The following is a 14385-nucleotide window of genomic DNA, read 5'->3' on the forward strand; positions in this document are numbered from 1 at the left end:
GTTTTTCCACATGACCGGAGCACGTAGGCATCGCCGCGTGACTGTGTTCGTGCGGAGCGGATTTCCCCTCGGGGAGAATCCCTTTGTTTTGAGCCACCACTGCAGTGGCCTCATGTACAGTAGGCCAAGAGGTATTACGTTGGACGCTGCTGCCATGAGACCTAACAGTTTCTGGAACTGTTTCACAGTGACGGCCCGGCCTAGCTTCTGTTCGTTGACTGCTGCCAGGATTGATGTTATGCGTGTTGGCGATAATTGCGCCCGCATTATTACCGAATCCCAGTTCACACCTAGAAAAGTGGTTCTCTGAGCCGGAGAAAGCACACTCTTCTTAGCGTTCAGCCTCAACCCCAATTTCGACATATGCGCGAGAACAGCATCTCGATGCTGAACCGCCATCTGCTCTGTATTCGCTAGAATCAGCCAGTCGTCGATGTAATTCAGTATGCGGAAGCCCTGCAGACGCAACGGCGCCAGAGCTGCATCCACACACGTGGTGAATGTGCGGGGTGACAGTGCTAGACCGAAAGGAAGTACTCGATATTGGTATGCCTCTCCCCCGAAGGCAAACCTGAGGAACTTCCTGTGATGTGGAAGGATGGAGACATGAAAATACGCATCTTTGAGGTCTATGGTGACAAACCAATCCTCCAGTTTGATCTGCGACACAATCTGTCTGAGTGTGAGCATCTTGAACTTGAGCTTGGCCACTGAGCGATTTAATAGACGCAGATCTAATATCGGGCGTAAGCCCCCATCCTTCTTCGGCACGATGAAGTAATGGCTGTAAAACCCAGACTCCCTACTGGGAGGGGGAACCCTTTCTATAGCCCCTTTTTGCAGGAGTGTCTCTACTTCCTGTGCCATTACCAGAGCCTGCTCCGGGCCCACCTCTGTAGGTAGGACACCGCTGAAAGGAGGTGGCCGACTTTTGAATTGAATGGCGTACCCCCTTTCGATTATCTGCAGGACCCAACGAGATATATTTGATAGACGTTTCCACTCGTCTAGAAAATCTACTAAGGGAACCAGCCTCTCGAGGCTGGCCTCTGGTGTACTTTGAGCAACAAGCACAGTGCCCTGAAGCGGCGGACCGGCAGGGAACGAGTGACTTGATTGCTCGGGGGCCCCCCGAGAGGGGCGGGGACCACCCTCGGGTGGCCCGCGGAGACCGACTGCGCCCCGGCATTGCGGCGGGGTTGGCAGCGCGGCCCCCAGAGGGTGCTGCAGGGAAACGGGTACCGTTGGCAGGGGTAAACACCGTTTCCCTACGGGGGGAACCATCCTCAGCGTCCTGACGCTTCTGGCGTCAGGAACACTTCGACGAGGCCTTCTTGGCGATCAGGACTGTCCTCATATCAGCCCTGCCCCTCGAAGGCCTCGTCTGAGAGCGCCGCCCCTCGTCCCCGCGCTGAGGGGGAGTTCGGGTGGCGACGCTCTGTTTTTGCTTTGCCCTGTGCGAGGCGCTCGTACTCGGCTTGGGCTGCTTGATGTCAGCAGCAGCCCTAGGGACCTGGACTCGGAGAGGGAGGAACTGCTTGAGCGCCGCAGCTTGCTTTTTAGACTCCTGGAACCTCTCGGTGACAGTATGGACTGCGTCACCGAAGAGGCCTCCAGGAGAAAGCGGCGCATCAAGCAGAAAGGCTTTCTCCCTCTCTTTGATGTCAGTGGGGTTCAACCAGAGATGCCTCTCTGTGGCCACCAGGGCTGCCATAGAGCGGCCCACACATCTGGCCGTCTCCTTGGTGGCCCGGAGAGCTAGATCAGCTGACGAACGCAACTCAGTGATAATATCTCCCCCCACGACATCACTACTGTCCAGATCCCTCAGCAGGTCAGCCTGGTATGCCTGCACGATTGCCATCGTGTGCAGGCATGCAGCCGCCTGACCCGCTGCCGAGTACGCTTTGCTCACCAGCGCCAACGTTGTCTTTAAAGGTCTGGTGGGCAAATACGGGGCTTTAAGGGACGATGCCGAGGAAGGCGAGAGATGGCTCGCGAGTGTCTCCTCAACCTTTGGCATCGCCCCATAGCCATACTGTTTCAGCCCAGCGATGTTACTATAGACCGAAGTCTGTGGGCTGAAAACACGATATGACGCCGGTCTCTTCCACGACCTTGCCACCTCAGTGTGCAAGTCGTGAAAGAACGGCAAGCCCCGTCGCTGAGGCTCTGAGGCGCGAGAAGGCAGGAATCTCTCGTCTAAATTACTTGTACGTTTTCTTCCTGCCTCATATCTCTCGGTTGGCCAGTCGATGTTAAGCCTGGCCACCGCTCGCGTCAGAACCTCAGCGAGCTCCTCGCATGCAGGGGACTGAAGTGGCGAGTCTTCAGTCTCGATGCTTTCAACGTCCACCTCCTCAGAGCTGGACAGTTGAAGCACCGGCGACTCTCTCGGGGGGGAAGAAACCGCCATGCGTGCTTCCATGCCCCGAGAAGAGCCGCTGGATGGTGCAGGTGAGGGCAGAGATAAGGCAGCGCCCATCTCTAACCCCTGTGCAACATCCAATTGTGATCCCCACGACTGCAGCCTTCGCTCTGCCTCGGCGGCAGCGGGACCAGAGCCGCGGGGAACAGGAGCCGAGGCACCCTCCTCGAAGAGTGCCCGGCGGGAGCGCAGCGTTCTCAATGGTAACTTGTCACAATGCTCGCAAGCAGCCCCCTCGAGGGCTGCCTAGGCATGCTGCGCTCCCAAGCAGGCAACACAGAAAGAGTGTGTATCCCCACCCGTGATGTAGCGTGGGCAGGGATGAACACACTTCCTGAAATTGCTGCTTTCGCTCGCCATATCTCTATCTATTTATTTTCTCTTTTTTGTTAATATATCTGAAATATTTAACAAAGGGTGGAAAAACTCTTGTAATAGACAGACAAAAACACCAAATAGACAGACAGGTTCACACAGATCGCTTGCTGAAGGCTCAGAAGCTAGTTCCTGTTTGTTTTCATGGACGCTTTATAGCTTCCGGTCGATGACGTCATCACGCCGACGATCGATCTTTTTTCCGATGGAATGGTTCTACAGGTGCTTCACGACGCATTAACGCAGAGGCGTTCTCACAGCGTTTCGACGCAGCTCGAGTTCCCCGAAAGGGAAATCTATTTACCACAGTAAAATATTGTGTTGGCCATATAGCCTACTTTTATAAAATGTTGACTGGATTCACGTTTTTTAGTCCAGTCAACATTTGCAATTCTAAATGTTGACTGGATTTGAAAATATCAATTAATTTAATGTTTTTCAAATATATTTCTGCAGACTTAATATAATTAGTCTTCTTAATTAAGCACAAGTAAGAAAATGAGTTCAACATATATTTTTTTGCTCTTCCAACATTTTATTAATTGGAGTTTTTAGAGTGTATAACATTCTGTTATGGCTGTTATTTCCAAAACAATGAATTTTATGAAACATTTTCTAAGACAATGTTTGGATTTTTTTAGAGATGATTTTATCATTATTGGCCTGTATACACTTTTGCAGTCTTTTGTCTAATGTCTGGCAAGAAGAACAGCTCAATTAATGCTACAATGTGCTCACTCAACAATCGTTTTTACACCTTTGAATGTATGAGACATAATCCTTATAATTCTTATGAATCTTTTGTTTTTTAATAGCCATTATTCAAATCCATTATAACATGTATGCCTGCCTAAATGGCCCATTAACAGCGCAGTATTTCATTTAGTAGTCCACATTATCTAAAGTCTTTCAAAAAAGAAAAAAAAAGAAAACAACAAAACTAAATGCACATTATGTGAATTATTGTAACAAAATAGCCAAAGCTCCTGGCCCAACAGATGCATTAGAGATTCAGTTAGCATCAAGCTACATAACACAATTTAAAAGATTAAAATTACACATTTACTCTATATGTCACTTTAGACCACCATCGAGTGTTTGTATTAGTTCCCTGTCACGGTATAATGGGGATTTCATTCATATGGTGATGTTAAAACATGTTATATTTAGCATTTTATATGGAGCTAAACACTATTCCTGTTAGCAGTCATAATGTAAACATCCATTATTGATATGATATAGCCGTAATCACATGGAAAATCACACAAAAACCTTTCTCCATAGTTATTGTGTGTTCATTAACTTCTTAGTTTACGCGTAGAAATGTAGAATTGGCTCGTTCTTTACAGAGACAGAATGAGGAAGTGTCCACACAGAAGAGTGCGTCATGCGGAGGGCAGTATTGAGCATGTGAGATTATTGACAGCTCAGTGACCAAATGAACGCCTGGTGACTCATATCTGACGCATATCATAAAGAGGAGACACAGAGAGAGCTATGTGCATGTTTTAATTCTTTCAGATCGGATAATTCAGTGAGAAATTAGTAGAAATGGGTTTCTGTAAGACTAAATATTTAGCAAACGTGATAATATACCAATATTTCTCCAAATATGAGCACTTTTTAACTTAGAGCTAAACTGAAAGCTGCTCTTTGCGTAGAGCTGCAACTAACGATTATTTTTTTCTGTCGACTAATCTAACGATTATTTTTTTCGATAAGTCGACTAATCTAACGATTTATTTTTTTACCTTTTGAAATTTTTTCACAATTCTGTGGCACCCCCTCGCATATGTTACGCTAGAGGTGTAACAGTACAGACTGCTCACAGTTCGCTTTGTATCACGGCTTTAGGTTCACGTTTCAGTACAATTCGGTATTTGCTATGTTCAGGGGAAAAAGGACTACTGTCAAATGAAAATAAAGAAAATAAGAACAGATCACTTAAATAGAAGCAGCAGCACAAATAAATACTATTGAGCAAAGATGAGAATAAAATAAACAATGCTTTTCAGGTTCAGGTAGGTCTAACCTTAGTTTTTAGGTAGAGAAATGGAATAAAGTAATCAAATGTAAAATAACCACACATTTAACTGTTTAAAATTTAAAAAATAATCCTTATTAAACTTACAAAAGCTATTCAGTCAGGAGCAGTGAGGGATGTCTTTATCTTTTGTTTGACATTAAACAGACAACAGTGAATGCTACTGCCCCTTTAAGACCCAAGGATAGTCGTCGTATTTTCTGTATAAAGTTCACAGAGTAGGCTATGACATTTTGACATACTTTTTGTGAGTTTGTCCGTTTAAGCACATGATTTGAAAGATAACTCAATATTTGCACGCTTTGGGACGAGTGCACAGAGACAGATCTTCTCATTCGAGTCTTGCTACACGGGGGTGATGACGGTGAAAATGACTGCTCATATTCGGACATACGGCGGCACTCGCATGCGTTTTATAAAGTTTACAAAGAGAGGCCGTTTTGCCCACGTTTTTCTTTTATAATCGCTGTTGTTGTAGTGTATACCTGAGGTGTCAGCACGTGTATCCATCGACAGAAACATACATACAGCATTTTTTTTCAAGTTACAACCCATATTAAAGATGCGTCATCAGATGTGAGATGAACCGTAAGTGCGTCCCGGCACCTTTTGCTCGGGATCCCGGTTGGGAAACACTGGTCTGTAATTGATTGACACCGCGCTGGTTTGTTTAGAATTATAATGAGCGCCGTGACCGGGCTGCCGCGTGATGAAGGTGTGTCGCAACTCTGTTATTCAACTGCTCTGGTTTTAAAAGCTATGTCACACTAAATGCACCAAAATGCAATAAAACTTGTTTTACGGTCGAATGCAACGCACGTGTGTGTGTGAGTCAGTGAGAGATGCGCAAAAGGGCGGAGAGAGAACTTAAGGAAATGCAGCTGAACGAATATGCGTGCGTATTTTAAATAGCGTAAAAATGAATGAATGACGAATCAATATGTGGCGGCCGTTATTGATTATGTGGGTCGGTCCGCCACAAATTAGTCTATGTGTGGGAAACACTGTTTGGCCTCTGTTTAAAGTATTCCCATACGTTTGATATTCGTGGTCTAGGATTTTGTGATAGAATGGAGAACTTTCTCCATTCCCAGGAGCAGAAGCCAACATTACGCGAGATGAATGTGTGACGCGACGCGCCGACGCATTTCACGAACGTCGACGTATTTCCCTAGTCGACGTCATCGATGACGTCGATGCGTCGTTGCAGCACTATCTTTGCAAGCTGTGTGAACACAACTGAGCCGTTGCAGATGAGAGAGAGTTAATGTGCGTGTGATATTCCATTCAAAATATTGTTCATAACGGATCAATTTAATGCACTCCTGACATAAAAGAAGAAATGAATGTCACTGCAACCCAGTTTTATCATAAACAATGTTTAAATATCAAAGCTGGAGTCTTTATTCTGTCTAATGATACTGAGTTTGTCCAGATAAAGCAAGAGTGGGATGTTTTAACGAGCAGTGAATGTTAAACAAGAGTAATATGGGGCCGTCTGCAATATTTGACAGGCACGGGGTTAAATGTAATGCTTTGTGATTGTATAGTATTTTTCCAATATTAATTAGGAATATGAATAGACAGAGATATTATAATATATTAAATATAAGATAATGCACTTTACATTAAACAGAGTAAAATTAATAGAAATAACATTTTCCGTAAAACAACATGTTCTACAAAACAGTATATTCTTAAATACCATATTACAAAAACAATTACCTGGACAGAGCAGTGAAGAGAGAGAAAGTAGTGAGCAAAAAAGCTTCAGCTCCATCTATTCGAAACATATTTCACTTGTTAGGAAGCACATGGGAAATGGTGCACACAGAAATATCAAATTAATTCAAACACAAATAAAACTATCAAATACACAAAAATATAAACAGAAAACACTCTAGAAGTCAGAGTTCAATGTGTGCAATCCCCTTTATACATCGTCTAACATTCAACATGAAACTTTTATTTTTACTTTTAATACGGAGCTCCAGCAGAAACGACTCACCCACAGCAGTTCTCTCTAGCTCTGCTGTAGATTGTTCGAATGCAGTGAACTACAGCGCCACCATCACACCCAATAGGATGCGTGAACACATTACAGCAGGATTTATTTAAAGAACCCTTGAACAATGATATTTATCCTGTTACACGTGTGTGTGTGTGTGTGTGTGTGTGTGTGTGTGTGTGTGTGTGTGTGTGTGTGTGTGTGTGTGTGTGTGTGTGTGTGTGCGTGTGTGTGTGTGTGTGTGTGTGTGTGTGTGTGTGTGTGTGTGTGTGTGTGTGTGTGTGTGTGTGAAACAAAGAGAAACACAGAGCTCTGTCAAAGTGACAGTGAGTTGTGCGTCTTCAGACTAGAATTCACGGTACATCAAATAAAGGCACCCTGCGCATTCGTTGAATTTGGCAGATATGACTATACAGTTAGAATAGCTATTGCATTGTTCTCCCATTTGAAGGTGCTATATCTCAGGGGTCTATATGGGTGTGTTAAAAATTCATCTGGTACATTATACCCATTGTACTTAACTATCATGATTCAAATTTTAGACATTTTTAATGTAGAATTTTGAAGTTATGGATCCATGAATTTGACAGATATAGCACAATTATAATAGCTATTGCATTTTTTGCCTATTTGGTTGCACTATATCTCAGGGATCTTTATGGGTGCATTGAGAGTTGCACAGGGGACTTATTCCCAGTGCACTGAACTGAAGTATCAGCATGCAGAATTCCCGACATTTTTACTGTATCATTTTGAAGTTATGGATCCATGAATTTGACAGATGACAATTAGAATAGCTAGTGCATTGTTGGCAGATTTGGAGGCACTTTATCTTGGCTGCCTTTGATGGTGTGTTAAAATTTGCACTGGGACTTTTACCCAGTGTGCTTGACTGTCACCATGCCACTTTTCAGATATTTTTACTGTAGTATTATTACTTAATGGACCCACAAATTTGATGAATGACTAGTTAGAAGAGCCATTGTATTGTTGGCGAATTGAGAGGTGCTATATCTCGGCTGCTTTTATGGGTGCATTGAAGTTTGCACTGGTTGACTGCCACCATGTAGAATTCCAAACATTTTTACTGTAGAATTTTTAAGTATGGATCCATGAATTTGACAGATATGACAATAAAGTTAGAATAGCTAATGCATTGTGGCCAATTTGGAGGTACTATATCTCAGCTGCTTTTATGGGTGCATTAAAGTTTGCACTAGGGACTTATACTATACTAGTGCACTTAACTTTCACCATTCAGAATTCCAGACATTTTTTTCTGTAGCATTTTGAAGTTATGGAGATGTATAGCTCCTTCAAATGGGCCAACAATACAATGGCTCTTCTAACTGTACTGTCGTTTGTCAAATTTGTGGGTCTATAAAGTCATAATGCTACAGTAAAAATGTCTGTAATTTCGCTTTTTGCCAGTCAATAACACTGGCTATAAAGCCCCAGTGTGACTTTCAAAACACCCATAAAGACCCCTGAGATCTAGCACCTCCAAATGTTCAACAATTCAATAGCTATTTTAACTGCATTTTCATATCTGTCAAATTCATGGATCCATAACTTCAAACTTATACAGTAAAAATGTCTGGAATTCTACATGGCGACAGTCAAGCACACTGGGTATACATCCGCAGTGCAACCTTCAATGCACCCATAAAAAACCCTGAGATATAATGCCTCCAATTGTGCCAACAATGCAATTTCTCCTTTAACTGTAATGTCACATTTGTCTATAACTTCATAATGCTACAGTAAAATTGTTTTGAATTTGGCATTGTGACAGTCTAGCACACTGGGTATAATGCACCCTTCAAAGGCATCCAAGATATAGTGCCTCTAACTGGGCCAACAATGCAATAGCTATTCTAATTGTATTGTCATATTTGTCAAATTCATGGATCCCTAACTTCAAAATGCTACACTAAAAATATCTGGATTGTTATAGATAAGTGCACTGGGAATAAGGCCCCCGTGCAACTCTCAACGCACCCTCAAAGGAAACTGAGATATAGTGCCTCCATTACAGTAAAATACTACAGTAAAAATGTCTTAAATTCGGTATGGTGAAAGTCAATTGCCCTTAGAATAAGGCCCCGGTGAAACTTTGAACTCAAAGGAAGCTGAGAGATAACGCATCCAATTCAATCTTTGGCGCAAGTTTGATTGACAGGCGATTTAAGCAAATCGCATTGTTGAATCTGCTGTTTTGTCCGACAAAGCAGTTTTCACCTTTAACTGAGGCGTTAAAGTGATCACAACACATTAAAGAAGTCCAAAAGAGTATTTGTTTTGTCCGACAAAGCAGTCAGGAGATTTGGTAGATTAACGTTGGTAGACTTCAACTTGAAAAACGGTGTGTACTGTTGTTCATTTATGTTTATTTGATGATTATCAATGAACTAGAAGGAAGAGATTATTGGTTCACGAGCACCTTTAACTGAGGCATTAAAGTGATCAAAACACATTAAAGAAGTCCAAAAGAGTATTTATTGTTTCAATTTCTTAAAAAAAATTGCAACATTTGAAAGTTGAGACTTTGTTTCACATCGAAAGTAACTTGCTCTGTTTTGTCTGCCGGCGTGTTGTCAGTGTCCTCTTTGCTCTATGTACATCTTTGATGTATTTTTCTCTACGTGAGAATGTGTATAGTGTGAGAGCACCATGGCTTGTCGGACATGACAACAGGACGACATGGTCTTTGTGAACGGTCAATTGGGCCAACAATGCAATGGCTAACTTGTCATATCTGTTAAATTCATGGATCCATAACTTTCAAATGCTACAGTAAAAATGTCTGGAATTCTGCATGGGGACAGTCAGGCACACTGGGTATAATACTCCAGTGCAACTTTGAACTCACTCATAAAGGCCGGTGAGATATAGCGCCTCCAGTTGGTCCAATAATGCCATGGCTACTCTAAGTGTATTGTCATATCTGTCAAATTCATGGATCCATAACTTCAAAATACTACAGTACAAATTTCTGGAATTTTGCATGGTGCAATCAAACACACTGGGTATAATACTCCAGTGCAACATTGATCGCACCATTAAAGGCAGGCGAGATATAGCGCCCCCAATTGGGCCAACGATGCAATAGCTACTCTAACTGTATTGTCATATCTGACAAATTCACGGATCCATAACTTCAAAATACTGTTAGTTCATCAGAAGTTGTAAGGCCGCCCAAATCGTCCCAATGGAGGCCAACGATCGGCGGGTGAAGGTCGCTGTGCGTTCGTCTTTTCAGCGGGGAAAAGGGGATTTTTCCAATTCCTGACTCCATTTAATTATAATTTAGAATTTGGGTTAGAATGCCATTTGGTTATTTGGTCATTCAATTTTAATAGTTTAACTACACATTTAATTATTCCGTTTAACCCTTTGTTGAAATTATACCCAACCTGAATAATTCCAGAGCAAGTCAGAATCAATCAAAGTATAACAATTTATTAACAATCAGGTAAATGTACAACGCCAATTACATAATCAATTCAAAGGTATACTTCACATCAAATACTCTAAAGTAAAGAATGAGATGTATACCTGACTTATCAAGGTTACATAATGCTGCATGGGTTAAAACGTCCAGCATTACGGGCTGACCTGAGTACAGTATCGAGCCCTGAGCTCTTTGCAACATTTCCTTATATACCCAGAACCAGATACATACCCATCACAATAGGAATTTGCATTGATCAAGTTCTATAGACTTGATTAGAAGAGAGGCCAAATGGCTGAAAGCCACACCCATCATACACCAAGGAAAGATATCTTTAAACCCTTAAAACATTCATGATGTTCTAGTTTACTTCTGTGGAGTTGAGATATTTTTACCAGTCGCACTGAGACATTTCAAACGATATCAAACACATATGATACTCGATCGTGTGGATTGACATTGTAATATAGAGATTCTGGATGCATTTTCAGTGATCTCAGCATGAGAGAGGGAATGAATTGGGGGAGAGGGAGTCAATAGGGAAAGATGTAGATTAGCTGATAGTGAGGTGAGACTTGCGTCTCCATTGGTGTGTGAGGGACAGTTCAGATGTTAATTTCCTTATTTTCTCAGAGAGTCTTTGTTCTTCATTCAGACATTTCGGCATATACTAGTTTTTTCAGTCTTACAAAGTCTTCGGAGGCTAGATTTAAGCTGAATCTGGCATTAATATCTAGTTACCTTGTGATTTATTATAATAATTCCTTGAATTATTTTTTATTCAATTGATATATTAATGCATTAAAGCATTCAAGTGCAAAAATTTAATCTGCAGTAGGTAACTTTTGTAAAAAAATGTATTTTTTACATATTTGGTAAACCTGTTATTATGTCCTGACAGTAGAATATGAGACAGATAATCTGTGAAAAAATCAAGCTCCTCTGGCTCCTCCTAGTGGTTCTATTGCCATTTGCAGAAATACACCGCTCCCTATAAGAAACAACCAATCAGAGCCAGGAGGATTGTCTTAGCAGTGTCAATCAAGCGCGTGTGCGCGTTGATCACAACCCCCTCTCATGCAGAGTGCGTGTACAGGTGGTCAATCAAGAGCCTGCGACACACTGCCAGCATGGCGTATCATTTTTATTTCTGCTCCCATGTTAAAAGTTTAGAGCTTGCACACTGCCCGCGTGACACAGTGTACACATGCATGCTAGAAATGGAAATAACGCCTATTTTTCACGTGACACGCAAGCATGTTGGAAGTGTTTCCAGGCAAAATAAAATAGGAAAAGATGTTAATGTGTCATTTTGACATGAATACATATTGATAAATGACATTTTGATGTTTGAAAGTCTCTAAGGCTGGAGACACACTGCATGTGTGCCGTTTCTGTTACGTGTCAGCTGAATGGCGGCTGCGTGGTATTTTCTATGCCTTTGCACACCAGAAGTGTGTCTAACATGGCGCTGTTGCTGCTAGTTAACGTATAGGGAAGGCCTATACTTCATATTAAACATACATATATAGCCTACTGATACAGCAAAGAAAACATCGGCACTCAGCAGTATTGACCATACATATCTATGATATTGACGGCAAAATAGGCTACAGAATATTTAATTCTGTATTGACGTTCAATATTTGAAAATGTATAATTATTATTTATTTAAATTATAGTTATATCTTCCCATCCCCTGCCTGATGCTCTGCGCAAACCACGGCTTCCTCTTCTCCCAGCCCGTTGACTCCTCGAAGTCGCTGTGGATGTGAAGCCCATTGACTCAGTGTCAAAACTCTAGCCGCACACTGGCTTGTCATGTTGCTGAAATAATGTACTAGCAAACCTTATTTAGCATTACATATCGATAGAATAATTACTCACATACTGTAACATTAGTTATATTACTAGTTATTTATAACTTATAGAAATAGTGCAACGTCATATAGTTACGTTACATATATTGCAAAATATGTAATGTTTTGAGAACCAAGTTTGTAGTCAAAGTATGGGCAGGCCGTAGTCAATGTAAAACATATTGTTGATGTTTTGTCCAAACCAGTACATTCACTAGTTCGGACAAAACATCAACAATATGATAAACCATAACTGTTTATCGACCTTCATTGGTGGCTCTGCCTGTTTACTAGACTGTGCATTCATGGCAGGCTCCGTTGTGATAAGGGAGGAGCTATGGAGCGTGGGCTGTAGCGCAGCAGAGAGCAAGGGGGGGTGAGCTGTAAGTTAAGCTTGTTCAAATTTTCAGGCTAAGCAAACGTTTTCTAAAAACTCCCTACTGCAGCTTTATGGAATGATGTAATAATATTGTATGTACATTTATGTTTTTACAGTTATTTTAACTGTTTTGTGTTATTTACCTTTCAAAATAGTTTATTATTATTTCTGAAAAGAGACATAATAGTATCAGGTTCCCTAAAAAGTGTGAATAAGAGAAAAACCACATGATCCCTAAATTGAGCTGAGCCAAAATGAGGCAGTGTGCGGTCAAGATGAAGCTGCGAATAAGAAGCTGGATTCAGCCTCATTTTAGATTCGCAGAGTGAAGATTTACTTGCAAATAGACATGTGCCGATTTTCGATAATGCGATTTATCACGATAATGAATATGCACGATATTGTTATCGTGGGCACTTTAAAATATCGTAAATAATAATTTATTAACATTTTATTTTTTTTTTTATAATGTACTCAAGAATACTTTGCCCATCAACCGTATAAATGCTCAACACCGCTTTATTCTGTCAAAGGGACTCGCGCTCAGATATAAACAAGCCCAAAGTGCGTTTGCACATGACTGAACCGGTGAAGGAGACGCGCTGCTGAAGTGCCGCTCAGTGACAGCAGAGGGTGCTGATGAACTGCAGAATGCGGCTGTTACCCCGGAAACCAGCAAACAAAAAAAAAAAATGCGTGTGGTTTTTAAAACAGCCATTCCTTTTTGTAATCTCAATGTTGTTCATCACAGCACCAAATACTTAATACTTAAAGACTTAATAGGCTATTTATTTTCAAATTTAAACATTTTTATGTTTTAATCTGGACTAGCCTACAACATGCCCTAATGATTAGAACTGTTCTAATTATTTGTTATTGTTCAGTATAACTTTGAGATACGACTTCATTAGTTAACATGTTAATTCATTATTACCAAACTGACAATGAAAAATACTAATAAAGAATTAATCATTCTATGTTAATTTCTTAGTTACTATTTAATAACATTAAAATCAAAATCAAAAGAACTTTTTTAATGGACCTAAGATAAAACTAACAATGATCAGTATTTCTTAACTAACATTAACAAAAACATTATTCTTTCTGTACCAAATGTAGCTGTTGCTCATCTTAGTTAATGCATAAACTAATGAGACCTTATTGTAATTTGTAAGCCTACCTGTTGTTCTTTATAGCCTAATTCTTTTGCACTTTATGATTAAAGTTATTCAACTTATTATACAAATAAAATATATGAATTAGGTCTTATTTAATTCTATAAACTATAATACTGATCTGCCAACATTGTCGCTATATGATAAATTAAAATAAGCTGATAACATCACTGTTTTCTCCAGTACGACTGTACAGCCAAATCTAATTTTGTCGCAATATTACCCTGTTTGACACTGTGAAGCTGCTTTGACACAATCGTGATTGTAAAAGCGCTATATAAATAAAGTTGATTGACTTTAATCTGTTTGAAAAATGTTCTTTTACAGCTCTGAAAAAAATCAAGAGACCACTTAACATTGATTTCTCAAGAGGGGTCTCTTTTTTTTTTCCAGGGCTGTATATATTTTTGGTGCATTATTGTATTTAAACATTCAGTTATTTTTGTTCTTACAAAAAAAGTTCTTAAAGCTGTTATGCTATGGCAACACTTTAAAAAAAAAAAACGTATTTCAATATCGTGATAATATCGTATATCGTGATAAAACTTCATCAATTAATCGCAACATGAAAAATTGATATCGGCACATGCCTACTTGCAAATGCAAGTGATTTACTTGCATTGTAGAGGGTTGATATATGTTTATGTATAATGTTAAAGTGTA

At 40.6% G+C, this 14385-nt stretch overlaps 1 protein-coding gene across 1 annotated transcript in view; it reads left to right on the forward strand.

Annotated features, from left to right (window-relative positions):
* The window catches only part of LOC137073264 (radixin-like), a 666127-nt gene that overhangs the window by 429737 nt on the left and 222005 nt on the right, over positions 1-14385 (forward strand). The gene's annotated exons all lie outside the window — the stretch shown is intronic.

The sequence above is a fragment of the Pseudorasbora parva genome, chromosome 4, assembly GCF_024679245.1.
Source record: "Pseudorasbora parva isolate DD20220531a chromosome 4, ASM2467924v1, whole genome shotgun sequence".
NCBI classification, from domain to species: domain Eukaryota; kingdom Metazoa; phylum Chordata; class Actinopteri; order Cypriniformes; family Gobionidae; genus Pseudorasbora; species Pseudorasbora parva.